The 14,995-nt window shown below is 36.0% G+C and overlaps 1 pseudogene; it reads right to left on the bottom strand.

Annotated features, from left to right (window-relative positions):
* Positions 1 to 3,261: 3,261 nt before the first annotated feature.
* Positions 3,262 to 11,843, bottom strand: LOC118715412 (annotated as a pseudogene).
* Positions 11,844 to 14,995: the final 3,152 nt, after the last annotated feature.

Raw genomic sequence — 14,995 nt, 5'->3', positions numbered from 1 at the left:
ACGGGCACGAAGATGATCGGTGGTCTGTTCTGGCAAAAGAGATGTAAGGAAAAATTTGCTAGGAAGAGGCCTACTATTCAAAATAAAAAGACTAAGCCTGCTCAGAAGGAGGCCTTTTGCCTTTTACGTCATATTTTTGGAATGTAGACAAAATGCTTTGGTTTGTTATAACCATTTAGGGACAAGCATTGGAGTAAAATCCAACACATTCAGGAGACAAAGTAGAATGCTAGGAAGAGCTGATTCTTGAGATAATTGTTAGTGGTTGAACCAATGTGAGCAATCCTTGCCTACCAGCTCCTCCTGTATAAACAAAATAAACTTTTATTTAAAACAACAATTAGGCCGAAGCCGGTTTGGCTCAGTGGTAGAGCGTCGGTCTGCGGACTGAAGGGTCCCAGGTTCGGTTCCGGTCAGGGGCATGTATGTTGGTTGCGGGCACATCCCCGGTAGGGGATGTGCAGGAGGCAGCTGGTCGATGTTTCTCTCTCATTGACGTTTCTAGCTCTCTCTCTCTCTCTCCCTTCCTCTCTGTAAAAAATCAATAAAATATATTTAAAAAAATAAAATAAAATAAAATAAAATAAAACAACAATTAGGTATTTTTTTGTTCTTAGCAGCTGAACATATTCATAATTATTTTGCAAAGAGAGTTCATGGAGGAGATACATTGGTAAGAAAATAACCCAATTATTAATTGATTGCCTTGGTATTTTAATTTTGAAGTATTTATATCAATATACAATTATTTTCAATATTGATGATTTTTTTCAATCAAAGTCTGATACAGAGACACAAATTTACTTTAACTGTCCTGTTGTTACAGGATTTTCATGAGTGATTATAACATATGCCTTTTTAACTATAAGGGTACATTTAGCAGGATTCTTTCCCACTTTTTCTCCAGATTTGGGAATATCATTCTTTCCTTAGATATCCCCCCTCTTTGTAAATATATAAAACAGATATATATAGATCAACCCCATCTTTTGAAATAATTAGTAAGTTTTAAAAAATCATTTATAGTTGTGGGTTTTTTTTAACTAGTAGTTTTATGAAGTCTAGTGAGGGCAAATACATGACTAATCCTCCTGTATGTTTTCTCCCTCTGACCAAGACATGGCTTTAAATTCCTTCTGAAAAAAATTAAAATATAATTAAACACTCTATTCCAGACAGCTACTACCAACCAATCAAATTTGGAAAATACTACAAAATGCATGCACAGCCTTCATCTAGTGGTTTGCCAGTTAACTTAACCATGATTAGTAGTCACTTAGTAGTCACTGCCTTCTTGATTAGCAGGTTGGCTGTCATGGTATCACGGTGCTTGCGTACAAGTCACCCTTACTTTATGTAGTAACAACCCTAAAGTACAAACTTAGTGATGCTGGCAACTCAGATACACCAAAAACAAGCCATAAAAGCTCTTTCATTAATGAAAAGGTGAATATAGTACAATAATATTCTGAGAAAGAGGTCACACTCATATAACTTTTATGACAGTTTATTGTTATAATTGGCTTATGTTTTGTTAGTTGTTATTATTAATCTCTTACTATGCTTAATTAAATGTTATTGTAGGTATGTATGGATAGGAGAAAACATGATATATATATATACATATATATATATATATATATATATATATATATATATATATATATATATATGTTTTGGTACTGTCTACACTTTCAGGCATCTACTATGGTCTTGGGATGTATGCCCCTTGGATAAGGGAATTACTGTACTTTTCAGAAATTGTCGAGTACACTTATTCTTCACAGTTTATGAACAAAAATACAAAGTAAGGCGAAAGAGTAGATGCAAACTGACAGGCAGTTGCCTTGGGTCCTTTGTGCTGGGCATGAAATATAAGCAGAGATGGTGCTTTTAATGACCCAGACACTATTAAAACTGGGAAGCAGACACAGTGAGTTTTCAGATCATTGAAGCAACCCCTTAGGGGAAACTGTTCTATTGTTTGATTTGGATGCTCAACACAATCTAAGTACCTTTCCCAACCTATGAAATAGTAAGATGATTGAGGAGGTTCTAGTTTTTCTGCAGCCTATCTTTGAGAGGTAAGAAAGGTGAAGCTTAATTCTTCTTGGATCTGGTTTACTTTTTCCCCACCTTTCTATTCTGTGTGTGAGTGAGTGAATGTGTGAGTGAGTGAGTGAGTGAGTGAGTGTGTGTGTGTGTGTGTGTGTGTGTGTGTGTGTGTATGTGTGTGTTCCTAAATGCCACAGTTATTGCAGCAACCTCTTCCACAGCCCTGGGGTAGAAGTTGGGGCCAGGGAGAAAGCAGCTTCCCCTGCCTTGATCTCTTTCCATAATAGCTGTGAGAACGAAGCAGCTTGCCAAAGGCTTTCTCAATGTGGGCATGAGTGGTATTATTATTCATCAACTTGAATATTTTTAGTGACTCATATCTGAAATTAGATCAAGGGCCTGACCCATTTAACTTCAGCAGGTTGCTGGTGGCTGAGAAGTGATTGAAAGCCAGAACTTTGGCATATTACAAAAATGGACGATCACTATTATGTAAAGGTCATGAAGTAAATGACAACTGGTACTAAATATTGTCTTTAGAGGGAAGGAAAATCTATAGTGCACATTGTAATTGTAATACCTTACAGAGAAAGAGATTGTAAAGTATCCATAAAAATATTCCTGTCAATTCAGGTTAAAATCAGGTAAAAATCTTATATATAATTTTGGACATAGGATGTGCAGGTATTTTAATTTCTGAAAGGTTATTGGGTTAAATAGTTAAAAGTTCCTTTCACTAAAAGAAACTAAAAATTTTGGGGGGGGGAGGTATTTAAAATTTTTAAAAACGTATGAACTTGCAAGAAAGAAAGTAATCAACAGACATTAAGGGGAAAAAAGAGAGAGAAGGAAGGGAGGAAGTGGATTAGCTAGGTGGGAAATCAGGGATGTAAGTAAGCACCCAGGGCCACTTTTGAGTTCTATAGAACCCTGGAGACCTTGGACCTCTGGTATTTGGTGATGATCCATGAGACAGAGGAGATGTTGGAATGTAAAGAGAAAGTAGTTTGAAGCAAGAGGCCTAAGCAGGAACCCCAAAGGGCTCATCTCAGTGAGAATAAATACACAACACAGAGGGAGACAGCAAGGTGCTTGCCTGTCATACATTGGCCCTGTGCATACAGAAAAATTACTCTTCCCTGAAGATTCATGACAAGCCAGCCAGGTGTCTACCCAGAATTTCTGGAATCCAAAATTTCAGCAAGTTATGCAAGGAGGACTCTTTACTAAAATGAATATGAGATTAATATAAGGGTCAGTATTAAAAATATCTACTTAGAATAAAAATAATCATAATCAGGTATAAATTTGAAAAAGCTGTCAAAACTTAGAAAATCTAGAAGGACATAACATGTTCTATTAAATAACTGCCTAACACAGTCTGTCACTGATGGTTTCCCATGGATTTTTTGGCTGTAATTCCTTGATCATCTCTTTACATGACAGAAGTTTTGTTGTATTAATTCTATTAAAGGGATAAAAAAGATAATTTAGTCTTTTCCAGCATGTTCAATAAAAAACAATCTTTTTAAGTCAATGTTTTAAAATGACTCCTTCTTCTTCTCAATTCATTATTGATAAGATGAAAAATTTTAATATTATTAAGTGTGACAAAATCTGTATATTTTCTTCATTTGTGAGCTGGAAAGTTTCAGGGTGTTTTTTGTTGTTGTTATTGTTTTGTTTTGTTTTACATTTTCTTATAAAGTGGCCAATCTTAAACATGCTTGAATTGATTATGTGCAAGAAGTAATCGATGTCCTTATTAAACTGATGTATTATGAGTTTTATGTTTTCATCTTCAATGTTAATATCTCTTGTCAAAGCAGCATAAACTTAAAGTTTTCCAACATATTTATGTCTCACCTCCTTTCATCAGTTGGATTGTAAAACAATCAAGATTCTATTTGCTACTCCTATTTGACATGTCTCTCTTCCTCTTAATGAAATATTGCTCTTGGTATGATAAATTTGTTATTATAATTTACTTTTTGATGCCAGGATAATTTCTCTTGATATCATTGACGATCTTTATTGCTATTGTTTCAAATTCCATTTTTTAAAATCTGAATTCTCTCTCAGTTTTTAGGAAATAGATTTTAAGATGTCAAAATATAGCTGAAAACGGATTTGGCTCAGTGGATAGAGTGTCCGTCTGCGGACTGAAAAGTCCCGGGTTCAATTCTGGCCAAGGGCATGTACATTAGTTGCAGGCACATCCCCAGTAGGGTGTGTACAGAAGGCAGCTGATCAATGTTTCTCTCTCATAGATGTTTCTAGCTTTCTATCCCTCTCCCTTCCTCTCTGTAAAAAATCAATAAATATAAAAAGATGACAAAAATGTATCTGAAAAAGCCTATAATTAATGACCTACATTGCTAAAGCATTCCAAAATGCCCTTCCAAATTGCAGTAAAAATATTACATTGCCAACTAAATTCTTACTCAAAACCCAGAAAGCCTGAGGCAACTCCAACATCAACCAGTGGGAAGGAAAGAATGACAAGAGGAAATGGTAGAATGTAAAGAGACAGTAGTTTGAAACAAGTGCTGTTTAAATATCATACTTTGACATTGCTGATAAAAACATAAGCCCCTGTGAACACACTGCTGTTTCTTTCCCAGGTCTTGTGTCTTGCCAGTAGGGGCCAGTAGCTAACTTTTATTATTTTCCAAGGAAATTCATTTTTCAAGCTAACCTTCACATCACTTGAAAGCTGGAATTCCTGCTACATGTACAGGACAAAAAGCCTCACGTGCAAATTTAATTTGCAGTGGTCCCCAGTTGGTAGTGCCTTCAGATAATGAGATTATAACACATTGAAATCCCCTGTGGATGGATTAAAATTTGTATTCTTATCTCAAAACTATTTCCACTTTACTGTGAGTGCCTGAAGAAATCTACAGACTTCAGAATTAAGCTTGCAATACATGGAATGTTGGAATTATGGAATATAAAAAAGTATGTTGAATGCATTTGAAAGCATCAAAGATAGGCAGGAAGACATGAGCAAAGAACAAGATTTTTATTTTTTAAAGTATTTGAGAATAAAGCAAATAGAACTTTTGAAAATAAAAGTGATTCAGACTTAAAACTAAATAGCAAGTAAGACAAACATAAAGATGATATTAGTGAATTAGAACAGAGATCTAGAGAAATTCCAAAAGAAAGAAAATAAGAGATACAATGAGGCACGGAAGCTGTATTGAGAAGGGATAAAAACATATTCCAGAAGGAGATGAGAGACAATGTCAAAGAGGCACAATTGAAAAGATAATGGCTGGAACCTTCCAGATTTGCTCATAGGCAAAAATACTATTTAGAAAGCCCAATAAATTTCAAAGAGGATAAATAACAATATGTATGTACAAAGACACAGCATAGTCAAACCTCAGAAATGATAAAAATCAGGCTAAGAAAAAAAACCTTAAAATAATAGTGGTTAGATTGACAGCTACAATGGAAATCAGGACATATTAGAATATTTTCAATATGCCTGCCCCCAACAAATCTATCAAACTAGAATTTTAAACACAGAAAAAATATATTTTGACATTATTGGTAACTTTTCCTAATTCATCAAACAAACACTAAAATAATTTATTGCCAGTAGATCAACATTGAAGAAAACAGAAAAGAAAGAAAAAGTGAAAATAATAGGTAGTAAATGTACTAAATTAAAAATAGAAGGCAAAAGTAACTGTAATTGCAAGTTAGAGATAGAAGGTATAGAAAAAAATGAAAATCAAGCAAAATGATGAATATGCCAGTAAAATTAAGAAAAATATGACAGTATAAACAGTAATAAAATGGTATTTGTATAAAATAAAATATACAGTTAAAATATTCAAAAATAATAGTCAGAAGAAAGAACCATAAAATTAAAGTATGCCAAGGTTTTTTTTACTGTCCAGATCAAGTATAGGAGCAAGTTATCATTAAGTGTTGATTAATAAAGGATACAGGTTAGATTTTCTTGAGAAAATGCTTGAAAAGAAATACTGTACATCTTTTAAAACATCAAAGTAAACTTTAAGACAATAAAAGGTCATTAGTCAGAGATCATCTCTATTCATGGTTTTTTTCATAATGATTATTCACCAGGAAGAAATAACAATTCTATATTTTCATAAACCTAAAGTCATTTTCTAAATGTATAAAGATCTGAGAGAAATACAATGAGAAGATAACTTCACAATCATAATAGAAGATTTTAAAATAGTTTTTGTAACTTTTCAGACATGCACCAAAACTATCAATAATCCTATATAATAAAGAGGTAAAATGCTAATTAGACGGAAAGGTGGAATGACCTTCCAGAACAACCAATGGGGCGGGGGGGAAGGGGGGAGCAGCTGCAGGGCCAGGAGCTGTGAGGGCCCTGAGGCCGACAGGGCTGCAATAGCCAAGCCCCTTGCATGAGTTTTGTGCATCGGGCCTCTAGCATAATCATTAAAATCAATCTAATGTATACAGAGTATTTCACCCAACACCTACAGAAGCATTTTCTTTTCAAACACAAACTGAACATTTACATAGTCATTTACTGGGCCACAAGTTCTGTCCCAAGAAAATTCAAAGGGCTGAAAATACAGAGAGAATGTTTTCTTATCACAACTCATTTAAGCAGAAAATTAAAAGCTTCAGTCAGTCAAAAATGAGGAGAAAACTCCCATATGGTTATAAATTAAAGCTTAACGATTATAAATCACACATGATTAAAGAAGTAATCAAAATGGAAATTAGAAAGTTTTTTTAACTGAATTACAACAAAATGCTATATTTCAAACCTTATAGAGCTCTAAAGTAGGTTTTTTTTTCCAACCTTAACACAATTGACATTTATGAGTGGATAATATTTCTGGGAGGGGGAGGGTGCTGTCCTGTGCATTGTAGGATGCTGGCTTTTACCCACTAAAGGCCAATAGAACTTTTTCCCAGTAACATAAATAATGTCTACAGATATTTCCACATGCCCCCTGGGATAGGACAAAATCACCCCAGGTTGAAAACCACTGTTACAAAGTGATGTCTAGGGGGAGGGAGGAGGCAGGGGGCAGGGGGAGGGGAAAGGGAGACCAAACATTGTGAACTCAAAATACTTTATCTACTTCCAGTCAGAGAAAAATAAGTATCACATGATTTCACTCATATGTGGAATCTATCACATGATCTCGCTCATATGTGGAATCTAATGACCAAAACAGATTCAGAGGCATAGAAGCATGAATAAGACTGTTGAGTCTCAGAGGGAAGGTAGGGTGGGGCTGGGAAGATATCAACCAAAGAACATGTATGCATATATGTATAACCCATGGACACAGACAATAGGGTGGTGAAGGCCTGATGTAGGATGCAGGGGCAGGCTAGAAGAGGTCAATGGGATGGAAAAAGGGACATATGTGAAACTTTCAACAACATTTAAAGATACATATGTATGACAAAATAAGTAAAAATAAGGAGTATGAAGAATAGTATATCAAATCATAGATGGAAAAATAACAACTATAAGAGCAGAAAGTAGCAACATAGAAAACAAAAAGAATAAAGGGAATCACTAAAGCCAAATTTTTCTTCTTGAAAGGATTAACATGCTTTCTATATCTAGGACAAGATTAACCAAGAACAAAAGAGAAAGCACAAATAACCAAAAACAGTAATGAAAAACATATTTTTACATGACTTTTACAAAATATCAAGATTATCTCATTATAATTCTTTCTAATATAAATCAATACCATACTTAAAGAACATGGTAAGTTTATATACTACATTCAATTAATTTTTATGGTCTTTGTAGACAACTAACCAATATTTTCCCCCAGGTAATTATGGTGAGCCTTTGTAGCTTTGTCTTTATCATGAAGATATTAAATTAGTTTTCAAATTTTATTCATAATGTTCTGTGCATTGATGTCTTAGAAAGAGGTAAAATTGGATGAAAGACTCTCTGCTAATGCCAGAAGTCACCCTGGTCCTGCCCTTTCTTCAGACCTTCAGGTTTATTAATCAATTTCACAAACAACCTACTGCATGCCATCTATACACAAAATATTCACTCAACCATTCATTAATTTAATGAATATTTATTGAGGATCTATTATGTGCCAGTCACTGAACTGTGCTCTGAGGAAAAATTACTAACAAAAGAGATAAGGTTTCTCCCCTCCCCTGCATAAGGCCTTTCGTGCATTCTAGAAAGGCTACCAAAATCCAAGTGTGGCTGGATTTTCAGTCACAGAGAACACTCAATGCAGTGCTTTCTGGAGCCTATTCTTTGTTTTTTTTCAGTTCATAGTGGAACTTTATTGTTAGATAACATGAATAATGGCTCTATTAACTGATCCTTTAATTAGTAAGAGTTCCTTAAGGTGTATCCCTTAAGGAAAAATATTAAAACAATCACTGTTTAAAGGTCAGACTTCTACATGGATCTTGCTTGAACCAGTTACATAAGGAAGTCAGTGGCTGACCTATAAAATGAAACTCATGCTTATATTTCCGGCATATTGTGTTGCATAACAAGATAGTATTAAAAAGTACATTTGAATAATAAATACTAAGTTCTAGTCAATGATATGCAGACTGGAGTAGAGAGAAGTGCACTGATGCACTCAACTTACTTTGAAATATATTAAAAATATATGATATCGATATATTGATGGATGAACAAGGCATGGAGGGATATGTGACAAAGCCAAGGATATTAAAATATGTATGTGAAACTAGGGGGTGGATATCTGGGTATTCATTATATAATTCTTTCAGTTTCTCTGTATATTTGAAAATGCTTATAACAAAGTATTGAAAAAAATGTTAACCAAAAATAAATTATATACATATTTTTAAAGCAGATAATACTGGTTTTCTGGAATTAATGTTTAAGTTTTAGTGATGCAAATATGCAGAAGTACATTGTTGTAAAAAATATTCAAACATTATAGATAAAATCTTCCTTGACCAAAACCCCAAATCCTAGACCATTCTCTAGAACTAACTTTGTTATGAAATTGGTATGTATGTTCCAGGATCACATAAATATTCATATATGTGTCTGTGAGTATGTCCATGAAAACATGCTAGTCTCTCCCTCTGGAATTGTATCTGATATTTAGTAGGTGCTCAAGAAATATGTATTTAATAAATATTCTTTAAAATGGATTAAATATCCAGCAAATGGATAGTAGTACTCTGTAGAAAAAAAAATACTTTTCTTTTGTCACCTCCCTATGCCAATTTTCAGTCAGTACCACCAGTTCAACTTGACATAGAGTTGAATACAGTATTGACTTGAGAAATCATCACTTTCAAAAACTTAGCCATTTACTCACTCATGCATTACTTGATGCAATCAATAAATAATTTTTTAGAACATCCTATTGTTACAGCACTATGCTTAAGCTGTCAGCTTATAACAGGGCCTTTCAACTTTCACACTTTTGACATATTGAATATTTTTTTGTTGTGGGGCTCTCTGGTGAATTGCAGGAAGTTTAGTAGCAACCCTGACCTCCACCAAGTTCTTGTCAGTAACACTACTCGCTGCAGTCTTGACCATCACAAATGTCTCCAGATATTTCTAAGTGTTCCCTTAGGGCAAAACCATCCTCATTATGAAGTGCTGGGCCACGAGAAGGCTATGGCCTTTATCCTGGGCAGGAGCTTTAGACCTGTGCCTAGCAGTCTTCCTTGAGCATACACACCACCCCTATGAGATGACAACCTATGTAAGCTACTGTAACTTTCAAAACACAAACATCACACCATTCTCCCTATCCTCTCCCTGTTGTCTAGAAACTTCTATTTTTAGAATTATAAACATAAAAATATATAATTAAAGTACATGTCCATGCAATATAGCTACCATCCCTCCCTTTTCCAGATGTCTTATGCTTCTGAGGGAGAGCGTATAGGTGGGGTTGGATGGGCACAGAGAATGAGATTAGAAATTATCCTCAATCCATCAAAGTTGAATTTTATCCTTCCTGGCACCTTCCATGGAGTGGAATAAAACAATCATAAATTTAATCTTCACTAGAGCATCATGTTACACATCTAATCTCCCTAAGCCATGGGCATGCTCTGAAGATCATCTGACAAACTGGCCTCTAACCTCACACCTGCAATTCTGTAAGCACCATACCTCATATATGGGTGGTAAATAGTGAGTTTCAATAAATATTTGTGGCATGGATGGATGAATTATACTATATAAGATGTTAGAGAAATATGGTACCAAACAATTGCTATTGTCTATGGAAACATTTTTTACCCTGCTCTGCGTTAAAGATAGATAGCTTTTTCTTTGTTATTCAACACCAGCAATTTTCATTTATTTACTTAGATTAATCATCACCAGAAGATAATTTATCCAATGCTTTTCAGGAAGAGTGGAAGGGAGGGAGGGAGAAAAGGGGGAAAATGAGAGAGAGAAGGAGAGAGAGAAAAAAAAAAGAGAGAGAGAGAGAGAGAGAGAGAGAGAGAGAGAGAGAGAGAGAGAGAGAGAGAGAGAGAGAGAGAGAGAGAGAGAGGCATCAACTGTTGGCTCCTGCATGTGCCCCAACTGGGGGATGGGGAGTGACCCCAAACCCAGAAAATACCAGCAAGGGCAAGAATATATTTAAAAATATAATGAAAAATCAATTTTTTAAATCTGTATACTAAAACCTAAACGTTTTCAGATACCACTTCAGTTCAATTCTACCATATGGAATATTTCAATTTAGTTCCATGGTTCCATATATTTATAGAATATTAATGTAAATGTGATTCATTAAACTCATTTATGCATTCATGAAGAAAATGGAGTAGTGGCTTATATTCATTATAAATGGACTCATTATGAAAGCAATTTGCAAATTATATTGTCTTTACTTTCTAAAAGAAACTACACATTTTATTCACATTGCAAACTAATTATTATTTTAAAAGTCCTAAACCATATTTCTCATTTTACAAATTTTGTTCTGCACAGATCTCTCAGGCCACTCAGAGTAGTCCTTCTCTTATTCAAAGGGGACATGTCGCAAGACTCCTAGTGGATGCCTGAACCTGCCAATAGTAATGAATCCTATAGACACTCTTTTTCTTTTATATACATTTTCATTTAAAGGAAGCACCTTACAGCTTCTCCGTGGTATATCCAAATTGCCAGCATCTCCACTTCCACACTTGGGGCCACTAATCAGGTAAAGTAAGGATTACTTGAACACAAGCATCACAATACCACCACAGTCCATCTGATAACCTAGACAGCTACGAAGTGACTAATGGGTGAGGGGTGGATGCCACGTGGAGATGCTGGACAAAGGAGGGATTCGTGTCCTGGGTAGGGGATGAAACAGGATGGTTCATGATTTCATCACACTACTCAAGAAAGGCCCACAATTCAAATTTGTGAATTTCTAGAATTTTTCATTTAATTTTTTTTAAAAGAGTCTCACACATTTATTACTGAACCATCCTATTGTTGCAAGCGGGGAGAGAGAATCAACAGATCAAAATCACAAGTCCATTAATTCTCCAATTAAAATGCCCCAACTGTCCAGAAAGTAGCATCTTTTCAGTCATTTAAAAGTGTAGGCAACCTGGATACAGCATAAATATGTGAGTCATCTCCATGTGTGATTTCTCATAGGCCCAGTTTGGTTCTTCTCCAATGTCTCCTCTTCGATTTGTACCTGGATTTTATTACCAGTTTTCATCTGAATCCATTAGGGAATGGGCAAATTCTGCTTTTGTTTCTTGGCCAAAAACCTCTTGATCTTGAAAGTCTTGTGGGAAGACATGGTGGAGAGTTGAACGCATGCACATCGATGGCAGAGAAAGAGCTCATTTAATATCTTCAGACCATGCTTGACTGCAGGTAACTGACACTGCAGAGAGGAAAACTATAGACAAGTTCTTACATATTTTTTATTTATTTTTTAAATATATTTTTATTGATTTTTTTACAGAGAGAAAGGGAGAGGGATAGAAAGTTAGAAACATCGATGAGAGAGTAACATCGATCAGCTGCCTCCTGCACACTCCCCACTGGGGATGTGCCTGCAGCCAAGGTATTATACATGCCCTTGACTGGAATCGATCCTGGAACCTTTCAGTCCGCAGGCTGATGCTCTATCCACTGAGCCAAACCAGTTTCAGCTTACATATTTTTTAAATTGAATTTATTGGCGTGGCAGGATCATATTGGTTTCAGGAGTAGATTTCTGTTACAAGATCTCTATATTGCATTGTGCGCCCACCATCCGAAGGCAAGTCATCTTCCATCTTCTATTCATTAGACCCTTTGCACTCCCAACCCCCATGTATTCTTTACATAAAAATTACATCATGTATATTTGCCCAGCATAATTATACCACTTACATAAAGCTCAAAATAAAAGTCAAAATTCTCACTTAGAATATGCTATATTTAAATGCAATTTTCTTTCCCTCTCTGATTTGTATATTACTGCCTTGACCCTGGGAAAGTGTGAAATCATGTGGGGTTTGTTTTTTTTCCCTTCTATTTTTGTACTAAGGCATTTTTTAAAACTCTAAAATGTAACACAGAATTCAAGCAGCATGGTAAGAGCTTTAAATACAATGTTTAACCCTCATTGGAGATATAAAATCCATCATCCAAAGCAGGTTTTATGTACTTCCTATGGAGTAGGACTCATAATACTGTTCATTACTGAGACTAGCCTGGTACAATTTAGTTTCCCAGGGGAAAGAAAAGAGCCCCATTTATTACTCATAGAGATGCCCCATGCAATAGAGTCTGTCATTCTTTATCAGCTTTAATTCAGTAGTCAGAGGATGTTACTGTTAGAGGATAATTTACTAACAAAAGCAATAGACCCAAATTGCTTAGCAAAGGCAACAACATGGACTGACAATGCTGCATGTAGGTGTCAGAAGCAAACAGAGGAACTGGCTCACTTCTGGTGAAGCTCAGGGTCTGAGTATGTCTCTCCACCAGGTCCTCTGTAGGTGGAGTCCTCATAGCCTGGCCCTGGTGCCTTTTGGGCCTCACTTGCAGGGCCTGCGCCTCCAGGTCTCTACTATCTGGGCACCAGCTCTCAGGTGCTACCCTACAAACCCTCCTGGATGCTCTAGGAATCTTCCAGAATTTGTAACCCTTCAGCTAAAACTAATGGCAGGTGTGAGGTCCAATTTCAGCTGCACATTGGCGTCACCATGGAACTCTAAAAAATCACCACCCTGGTGTTGGGTTTTCTTTGCCATGCAGGACGTTATTGGAACAACTGGCAAAAATCTCAATCAGGATGTAGATGCAATAGTACTCTTGTTAGCATCCTGAATTTCAGAAACTGTTCTGTGGTTATGGGTGGGAATTCCTTGGGAAATATGCACGAATAGTTAGGGCCAAAAAAAAAAAAAAAATCACCCAAAAACATCATACCTGCCACTTACTCTTAAAGAGGTCCAGAATAATTATACTTGGGGCAATTTTGGTGAAGGGTACCTGAGAATTTTTTAGATTATCGCAAAGCTTTAGTAAGTGTGGAAATATACCAAAATAAAAAATTGTAATAAAAGAAGACAGACTCATGCCTGGGTCCCACTGACACTTTAACCAGAATTTCTGGAGATATCAGGCATCAGCATTATTATATCTTCCAGGCTAGGGGTGTCGAACTCAATCAGAGAAGGGGCCAAAATCTAAAATCCAGCCTAAATCGCGGGCCGAATGGTTTACTGAACAGTCATAAACTGTCATTGTGATGGAAACGCAGCGGAGTGCAGTGATGACAGCGCGGTGCGGGCCACATTGCAAGGCCTGGCGGGACAGATTTGGCCCGCGGGCCTTGTGTTTGACACATGTGTTCCAGGCCATTCCAGAGTGGAGCTGAAATTGAGAACCACTGAAATAAATATGCCAGTGAGAGAGAGTGTGTGAGTACACAGTAAGGCAGGCCAGGGGACGGGGCTGAGCCAATGGGGCAGTTCAAGTTCACCTAGAGGTAGCCGTTATTTTTGTTTCAAAGTTGATTTTCTACCATCATTTTCTGGATTTGCCCCAGACATGATGACAAATGACAACCACTTGACAACATTATTTTAAAACAACCACAAGCACTCATGTTAGTAGGACGGAATGAGGTCTTGTTACATGATGGTGAGCAAAAAAAAATCTGTTCCCCTTGTCCCACCGGGCAAAACTTCTTAAATTATTTACCCTTTACCCACTGAGTTTTCACTCCCTTAATTAAGAATCAACCATACTTTTCTCACTGTATCTTATAGCAATCAAATGTTCACAGTTTTTATGGAATTGGTCACTTTTAGGAATTCTTTACTCTCGCCTGGGCATTTTCAAGTAGAATTTACATGTGCAATATATTTTTTTAACATGAATTGAAAGAAATCTTGCAGCATACAATTACACAAATGCTTCCCAGTTGCTACTAGATTCTGAAATTGGCAATGAATTTGTCACCAGAATATAAATCTCCTTCACAGAAATGTGTGCATTTTTATGAGACACGACTGCTCTGGCCAACATTTACTCCACTGAGAACTTCAACTTCACTATGCTTTCTTTAAATAAAGAAAGGCTTTATTTAAAAATACACTTTGCAACTACTGCCCAGTTCCTTTAACAATAATAATCTGGGAGGGAAATCATCTGCTATTAAATGCAAACTCTTTTCTTGCTACTATCATTGATAGACATTTTAATGATTGTTTTATTTTCTTCCATTGCCTACTTTAATGTAGAGGGTATGAGTCTCAGTCTGTGTGTTTACAAAGTAAGTTTATTTTGTTGTAACTAAGCTTACTTTCTATGTTGAGCATTCAACCCACTGGATAGTAGGGGTGGTAGGCTGAATAATGGCCCTTCCAAAATACCCACGTCCTAATCTTTGCAACTTGTTATCTAATATAGAAAAAAAAAAGGGACTTTGTAGATGTGATCAAATTAAGG

Source organism: Pipistrellus kuhlii, unplaced genomic scaffold (genome assembly GCF_014108245.1).
Source record: "Pipistrellus kuhlii isolate mPipKuh1 unplaced genomic scaffold, mPipKuh1.p scaffold_m20_p_11, whole genome shotgun sequence".
NCBI classification, from domain to species: Eukaryota; Metazoa; Chordata; class Mammalia; order Chiroptera; family Vespertilionidae; genus Pipistrellus; species Pipistrellus kuhlii.
This window is presented reverse-complemented; position numbering and strand designations above follow the sequence as displayed.